This window comes from Penaeus chinensis, chromosome 29 (assembly GCF_019202785.1).
Source record: "Penaeus chinensis breed Huanghai No. 1 chromosome 29, ASM1920278v2, whole genome shotgun sequence".
Lineage (NCBI taxonomy): Eukaryota > Metazoa > Arthropoda > Malacostraca > Decapoda > Penaeidae > Penaeus > Penaeus chinensis.
In genome coordinates this window covers 6839573-6847072 of record NC_061847.1, presented here as the reverse complement: position 1 = coordinate 6847072, position 7500 = coordinate 6839573, and the positions used below count along the sequence as shown (strand labels likewise).

General features: G+C 33.1%; 3 long non-coding RNA genes across 3 annotated transcripts in view; all 3 read right to left on the bottom strand.

Moving 5' to 3' along the window:
• LOC125040543 overlaps positions 1 to 740 on the bottom strand; it is a 1765-nt gene extending 1025 nt beyond the window's left edge. Inside the window, exons 1-2 of the long non-coding RNA XR_007116192.1 lie at positions 690 to 740; positions 163 to 233 (exon numbers count right to left, since the gene is read on the bottom strand). This is a non-coding gene — a long non-coding RNA (uncharacterized LOC125040543). The remainder of the gene's footprint in view (positions 1 to 162; positions 234 to 689) is intronic.
• A 3217-nt stretch (positions 741 to 3957) lies between these two features.
• Positions 3958 to 5154, bottom strand: LOC125040709. Its single transcript, XR_007116216.1, has 3 exons — positions 5014 to 5154; positions 4619 to 4677; positions 3958 to 4472 (listed from the first exon to the last, which is right to left on the bottom strand). It is a non-coding gene; the product is annotated as an uncharacterized LOC125040709 (long non-coding RNA).
• A 2157-nt stretch (positions 5155 to 7311) lies between these two features.
• The window catches only part of LOC125040708, a 1155-nt gene continuing 966 nt past the window's right edge, over positions 7312 to 7500 (bottom strand). Inside the window, exon 3 of the long non-coding RNA XR_007116215.1 lies at positions 7312 to 7500. This exon is cut by the window's right edge and continues 337 nt beyond it. This is a non-coding gene — a long non-coding RNA (uncharacterized LOC125040708).

Genomic DNA, 7500 nt, shown 5'->3' with positions numbered 1-7500 from the left:
AGAGAGTGAGAGAGAAAGAAAGAAAGAAAGAAAGAAAGAGAGAAAGAAAGCGAGAGAGAAAGGTAGAAGAGAGAGAGAGAGAGAGAGAGAGAGAAAGAAGAGAGAGAGAGAAAGAGAGAGAAAGAAAGAAGAGAGAGAGAGAAAAAAAAAAAAAAAACTCACAATCTTGTCGATTTCCATTTTCACGGATAACCTGCTGCTGGCCTTCCGTCGCCATCAACAAAGACGATAAACTGAAATAAAATAAGAGAAAAAAAAAAGTAAAATGAATTTAAAAAAGGTTAATCTACTAGACGATGATATTTTTTGGATGGTTTTTAATTTTTGAAAATAAATATTTTTCTTTATTTTTAGTCTTAAGTTAGTTGAAGATAATAATTAGACTAAGTGATTAAGATTCCTTTTTCTCTCTCTTCTTTTCGTTCATATTTTATCAATATATATATATATATATTGCTAATTCCTGAACGCCCCCCCAAAAATATAAATAAAAATAAAACAAAATTGCGTTGACAATAAAGATGAATTTGAACATATCTAACATAACACAGTAAAAATAAATAAATAGATAGATAAATAAATAATAAATAAATAAAATAAAAATAAAAACGACAAGAACAGCACTAAGGAAAAAGGAAAATGATAACGATCGTATCAAATTTAAAAATATAATTACCATTATTACTTACAGCAGGAAGCTTATGAACCACTTCATTATGCAAGTTGTAGTTTCACTCTTCGAGAGAGAACTAATCAGACAGATCCAGACTTTCCCCTTTATATACGCAGCGAAGGAGTGAGGGGCCAAAAGGGGCGGAGCTTAGAAAAAAGGATCGAATGAATTAGATCTAAAAAAAAAAAAAAAAAAAAAAAAACAAGAAAAAAAAGAAAAAAAAACTTTGGGCGATAGACACGTTATAGAACTTCAAGGTTACAGTTGCCAATTATCCCTCTCTTCTTATTGTCCTATTTACTTGATTTTCCCTTCTTTTATATTTTCCTTTCTCTTCCTTCCTTTCATTTTAGTCTTTAATGAGAAGCATAGCTAATTTTTATTCAAGTTTATACATATATCCCGTGTATCTAATAAAACAAACCATATCCATATATTTAAAACGTGAATTTTACCCTGCTATAACCTTCATCGCTACACACGCAAAATGACTGTGGTTTTCTACTGTGGTTTCGTGCGTGGGTCCTTGCGGTCCAAACGTAAGGAAGTCTTTGACACAAGCAAACAAATAAACAAACCAAAAACTTCGTTGTAGGATGAGGCAAAATAAATAGACAAATGAAACAATACAAAATAAAATGAATAATGAAAAAGAACAAAAAAAACAAACAAAACAGACGTATGTTAATCGTTGGCCTCAAGGAGCGTCGTGGGGCAACCTCAGAGTCAGTCGATACCAGAACGCATTAACTCCATAAATAAAGTTTCCACGAATTTGGTACATATGGAATCAACAGAAAGAGGCGACGATTTTATTAATATTACTTTGATTTTATATCCATAATTATATTGTATATTATCTATTTTATTGTCACTGAATCATTGATTGTAATGAGTAAAAGATCTGGCCATTATTCATAGGTATCAACAGGCATACAAATAAACTCCAAAAGGTTTCCAGTTAAAAGTTGTATTGAAGTTGTTTTGAAGATGTATGTTGCAGTTGCGACTTCAGGAATAGAAAACATTGTGTGGCACTTTTAAGGTGTCCGACTTCAGGATTATCTTGTTTTAGAGTTGTATGTTGGATTATCGACTTAGGATTATCTTGTTTCGAATTTGTATGCTGCGACTTGAGGAATAGAAAACATTGTCTGAGGTCCTGTTCCCCAAACATAAGGATGTTTTAAAATCAAGCAAACAAACTTTATTATAGGATGTGGCAAAATAATTAGACAAATAAAACAATACAAAATAAAACGAATAATGAAAAAAAACAAAAAAAAAACGACATATGTTAATCGCTGGCCTCAAGGAGCGTCGAGGGGCAAGCTACAGAGTCAGCCGATAGCAGACGTGAAAAGGCAGAACGCATCAACTCCATAAATAAAGTTTCCACGATTTTGGTACATATGGAATCAACAGAGAGAGGCGACGATTTTATTAACATTACTTTCATAATTCTATTGTATATTAACCATTTCATTGTCATTGAATCATTGATTGTAATGAGTAAAAGATCTGGCCATTATTTATAGGTATCAACAGGCAGTCCAAACAAAGTCCAAAAGGTTTCCAGTTAGAAGACATAACGCATCATGGCCGTGTTCACATATCAGAAAACGTTAACTGACAAGGACATGATACATTTTGCCTGAAACTGTGATGAGTGCACAGAGGAGTTATTGCTTTATGTCACTGATTATCTTGTTTTGAAGTTGTATGCTTGAGGAATAAAACACATTGTCTGGCACTTTTAAGGTGTCCGACTTCAGGGTTATCTTATTTTAGAGTTGTATGCTGGATTTTCGAATATCTTGTTTCGAATTTGCATGCTGCGACCTTAAGGCTCTGTAAGATGGTCCTAAGATACGAATCTGTTATCCAATGTGATGATAATGGTAATAATGGCAATACAAATTCTAATGGCACTGGAAAGTGATATTTTGTAGCAATACTGAAAGGAATGAAAGAGAAAGATGGAAAAAGATCACAGATTGCGATTAACTATTAATTGACAATAGTTAACCAAACACAAAATAGAAAGTTAATAGTGGTGAAAAAACATTTAAAAATCTCCTTAGATAAAATTTTCGAACAATCGAAGTTAAAACGACACAGAAGCTCGCTCTGTTGTGTTAAAAAAGATGTTCGTTGGTAATAGTGTGACTTATTTATTAGTGCAGGAGATACGAGGGTGTAGCGTGATCTGTGGCGTTTTGTGCGTAAATATAGGGTTCCTCTCCAGTCAAGGAAGGCAGTTGCAAGTTGCAATCTGTAGTTGGTGGTTTGTTGTTTGTTGTTTTCCTTCGTTGTTTGTGTAATTTTGTTATTTTCCTTTTTACACTCCATCTTGTTTCACACACATACACACGCGCGCACAAACACACACACAAACACAAATACAAACACACACAACTTAAAAGTTTAACAAATAACCATATTTTCTCACATTTTCGATAACGGTTATAAGCTCATGCTGAGAATGTGGCCAATTATACAGAATAAGTAAGTGATATTTTGTTGACATGTTCATGCAGTACTTACAGTTGCATCATACTCATCATTATTAAACATTTCTTCCCTCTTGACTTCATACAATTATTAACTTTGCAATCACCATGCATTTTTAGATTATCGCATGGAAGAATTTAAGATAAAAATCAAGCAATTGACGCGTCGACTTTCAAAAGAAAATACGAAAGAGATGTACACAATGACATGTAAATAAGTAAGGAAATGACTGATAATAAGATTTATTTGAAGACAGTAAAGCGGGTTAATTCCCTCTTCTGCCTTGTGAGTACACAATGTACGATTGACGATAAAGGAATCTTGTAATGGGATGAGGTTTTAAAATGCATTGGCTTTTAATTCAACGGTATCTGTTTATCGAAAAGAATAGTGTAGGTGTGGGTGGGAATATCATATAATCGAAACCGAATAGACTGTATATATATAATATACATAAATATATACATAGATATATACATATACATATACAATATATGTAATACATATAACATATATTATATATATACACAATATATATATAATATACAAATAAGTATATGTATGTATATACAATATATGTATAATATACATATATGTATATATATAGACAAACATATATATAGGTTTTTTCTTTTTCTTTTGCAAACTAACAAACAAAAAATCGCTGAAATGCTGACTTTCATAAGGATCAAGGGATTGACAACCTGTTCTTCTTTCGAGCCAACATGAGCTTATTCTTCAAACGGTGGTGAGGATATAAAGAAATGTCAACATTTATGACAATTTATTTTTAGCATAACTACAGATAGCCGAATCAAGTGGAGAACTCTTCAAGTCTTGCACTAATACAGACAAGCATGTAATGATTCGGACAGACATTAGGGAAACCCTGGTAAGTAGTGTAAACAAACAAAAAACAATGGTTTGCACAGGCACTAATGAAACCTTGCTAAGTTATATTTACACGAAGAAAACACTTGATAGCTTGCACTGACGATAAGGAAATCTCAATAACTTGTACAAGACGCGAATAACTTTTACAGACAAATGGAAAACCAACTAATTAACATAGACAATAAAAAACCTTGAAGAAAAAGCACTTAAGAGAGTCCGAGCACGTGGACGACAAGGAAAACCACCCTGAAGACTCGCAGGGCCTTCCGGAGACCTCCTTACACGCGTCGTTTTGCCCTTAAGGAGTCGATGGTTCCAGGAGGATCACAAGGACACGGTGGGAACGTGCAATTGCATGGGAATGGAGGGATGAAAGGCCCTCTTGTAGGAACTAAAGGAAGAAGAAAAAAATAAAACAATGGAGCGTCAGAAGGATTATCGGTGGGGCTAGAAAGGCTTCGTGAATGCATTGTGATGATTGTATCAAAGCAAAATAAAACAGCAAACAAGGCAAGAAGACAGGGGATCATGACATACATTTCGGCAGGAATCTGCCTTGGGGTCGCGCTTCTGTCGCCACCATTAAGGATGACAACCTTGGGGATAAAGAAAATCAGTAATAATGAATGACGGACTAAAATCAGACTAAAATACATGTCTATACATACAGCATTACACAAATGTATATAACGTGGATATATATATAAAAGCTTGGCATTACTAATTATATTCATGAACAATACAAAGATCGCATTAACACAATGACATAGACACCACACAGGATAAATAAGAAAAACAAAGTAATAACAATCAACAACAGTTCCTAAAAGAATCAATTTAGTAAACGCAGTACATTAATCCCACTTACAACAAGAAACACAAAACGATTAATCCTAATTACAAGAAAGACAACGAAAATGAATCCAACTTACAACAAGAAAGTCAAAGCGATCCACCTCATCGTCGAAACCTTACGTGTCAGCACTCGAATCGACAATGAAGGACAATGGCTGGCGATGCTTTTATATACGGACGAGGAAGTGGGAGGAGCTATGGTCGAGTGAGGACGAACCGCACATGGCTGGGGGGGGGGGGGGGGGTGTCGGAGATTCCCAAGCTGTGAAGGGATTTTCTTTCCTCTCCCTCTCTCTGTTTTTATCGTGTGTTTGGCTTTTGATCTTGTGTGAGTCTGTTCCTACCTGTCCGTCTGCCTAGTAAATATATACATAGACATATATATTTCTAAACGCCCCCCCCCCTCCCCAAGAAAAAAAAATGAATATTTGCGTTGACAATAATGATGAATTTAAACAGAAGATCTAACGTAACAGTATAAAACAATAAAACAACGACAAGAACAGCACTTCCAAAAGCACCCTAGAGAAAAGAAAAGAAAATGAGAGAGAGAAAAAGAAAAATGATAACGATCATATCAAACTAAATACGTAATTACCATTATTACTTACATCAGGGAGCTTATGAACTACTTCATTATGCAATTTGTAGTTTCACTTTTCGAGAGAGAACGAACCAGACAGATTCAGACTTTCCCCTTTGTATACGCAGCGAAGGAGGAAGGGGCCGTACGAGGCGAAGCTTATAAAAAATCTAACAACATAGATCTCAAAAAGAAAGGATATTAAAAAAATAATAAAAAATAAAAAAGGATCTATATGGAAAAAAAAAAAAATCATCGGGCAATAGACACGTTATAGAACTTCAAGGTTACAGTTGCCAATTATCACACTATTTATTGTCCTATTAACTTGATTTTCCCTTCTTTTATATTTTCCTTTCTCTTTAATCCTTTCATTTTAGTCTTTAATGAAAAGCATAGCTAATTGTAATTCAAGTTTATACACATAGGCCGTATATCTAATAAAACCAACCGTAACTATATATTTAAAACGTGAATTTTACCCTGCTATAACCTTCATTGCTACACGCGCAAAATGACTGTGGTTTCCTACTGTAATTACATGCGTATCTTGGGGTCCTGTTCCTCAAACATAAGGCCGCCTTAAAATCAAGCAAACAAACAAACTAAAAACTTTATTATAGGGTGTGGCAAAATAAATAGACAAATAAAACAATACGAAATAAAACGAAAGAAATACAAACACACACAACTTAAAATTGAATGCATCAGCAGATGGCGGTCTAGTCTAACAAATAACCATATTTTCTCACATTTTCGATAATGGTTATAGGCTCATAATGAGAATGTGGCCTATTATACTGAATATGTAAATTATATTTTGTTGACGGGTTCATGCAGTACTTACAGTTGCATCATACTCTCCATTATTAAACATTTCTTCCCTCTTGACTTCTTACAAGGATTAACTTTGCAATCACCATGCATTTTTAGATTATCGCATGGAATAATTTAAAATACAGATCAAGCAATTGACACGTCGAGTCTCAAAAGAAAATACGAAAGAGATATACACAATGACATGTAAATAAGTAAGGAAATGACTGATAATAAGATTTATTTGAAGACAGTAAAGCGGGTTAATTCCCTCTTCTGCCTTGTGAGTACATGAATGTACGATTAATGATAAAGGAATCTTGTAATGGGATGAGATTTTAAAATGCATTGGCTTTTAATTCAACGGTATCTGTTTATGGAAAGAATAGCGTAGGTGTGGGTGGGAATATCATATATATATGTGTGTATGTGTGCGTGTGTAAAACCGCATAGACACACACACACATATATATGATATATAATATACATATACACAATATATGTATATATACTTATACATATACAATATATATATGTATATATATATACAATATATAAAAATATATAAATATACATATACATTTACAATATATATAATACATATAATATATATAATATATATAATATATATTTATACAATATATATATAATACATATATGTATATATATGTATATACAATATATGCATAATATACATATATGTATATATATGTATACATATGTGTATGTATATGTATACACAATACGTATAATATTCATATATGTATACACAATATGTATAATATTCATATCTGTATATTCATGTATATATATAGACAAACACATACATATGGGATTTTTTTTCTTTTTTCTGCAAACTAACAAAAAATCGCTGAAATACTGACTTTCATAAGGATCAAGGATTGACAACCTGTTCTTCTTTCGAGCCAACATGAGCTTATTCTTCAAACGGTGGTGAGGATATAAAGAAATATCGACAATTATGACAATTTATTTGTAGCATTACTACAGATAGCCGAATCAAGTGGAGAACTCTTTAAGTCTTGCACTAATACAGACAAGCATGTAATGATTCGGACAGACATTAGGGAAGCCCTGATGACTAGTGTAAACAAACAAAAAAACAATGATATGCACAGGCACTAATGAAACCTTGCTAAGTAAT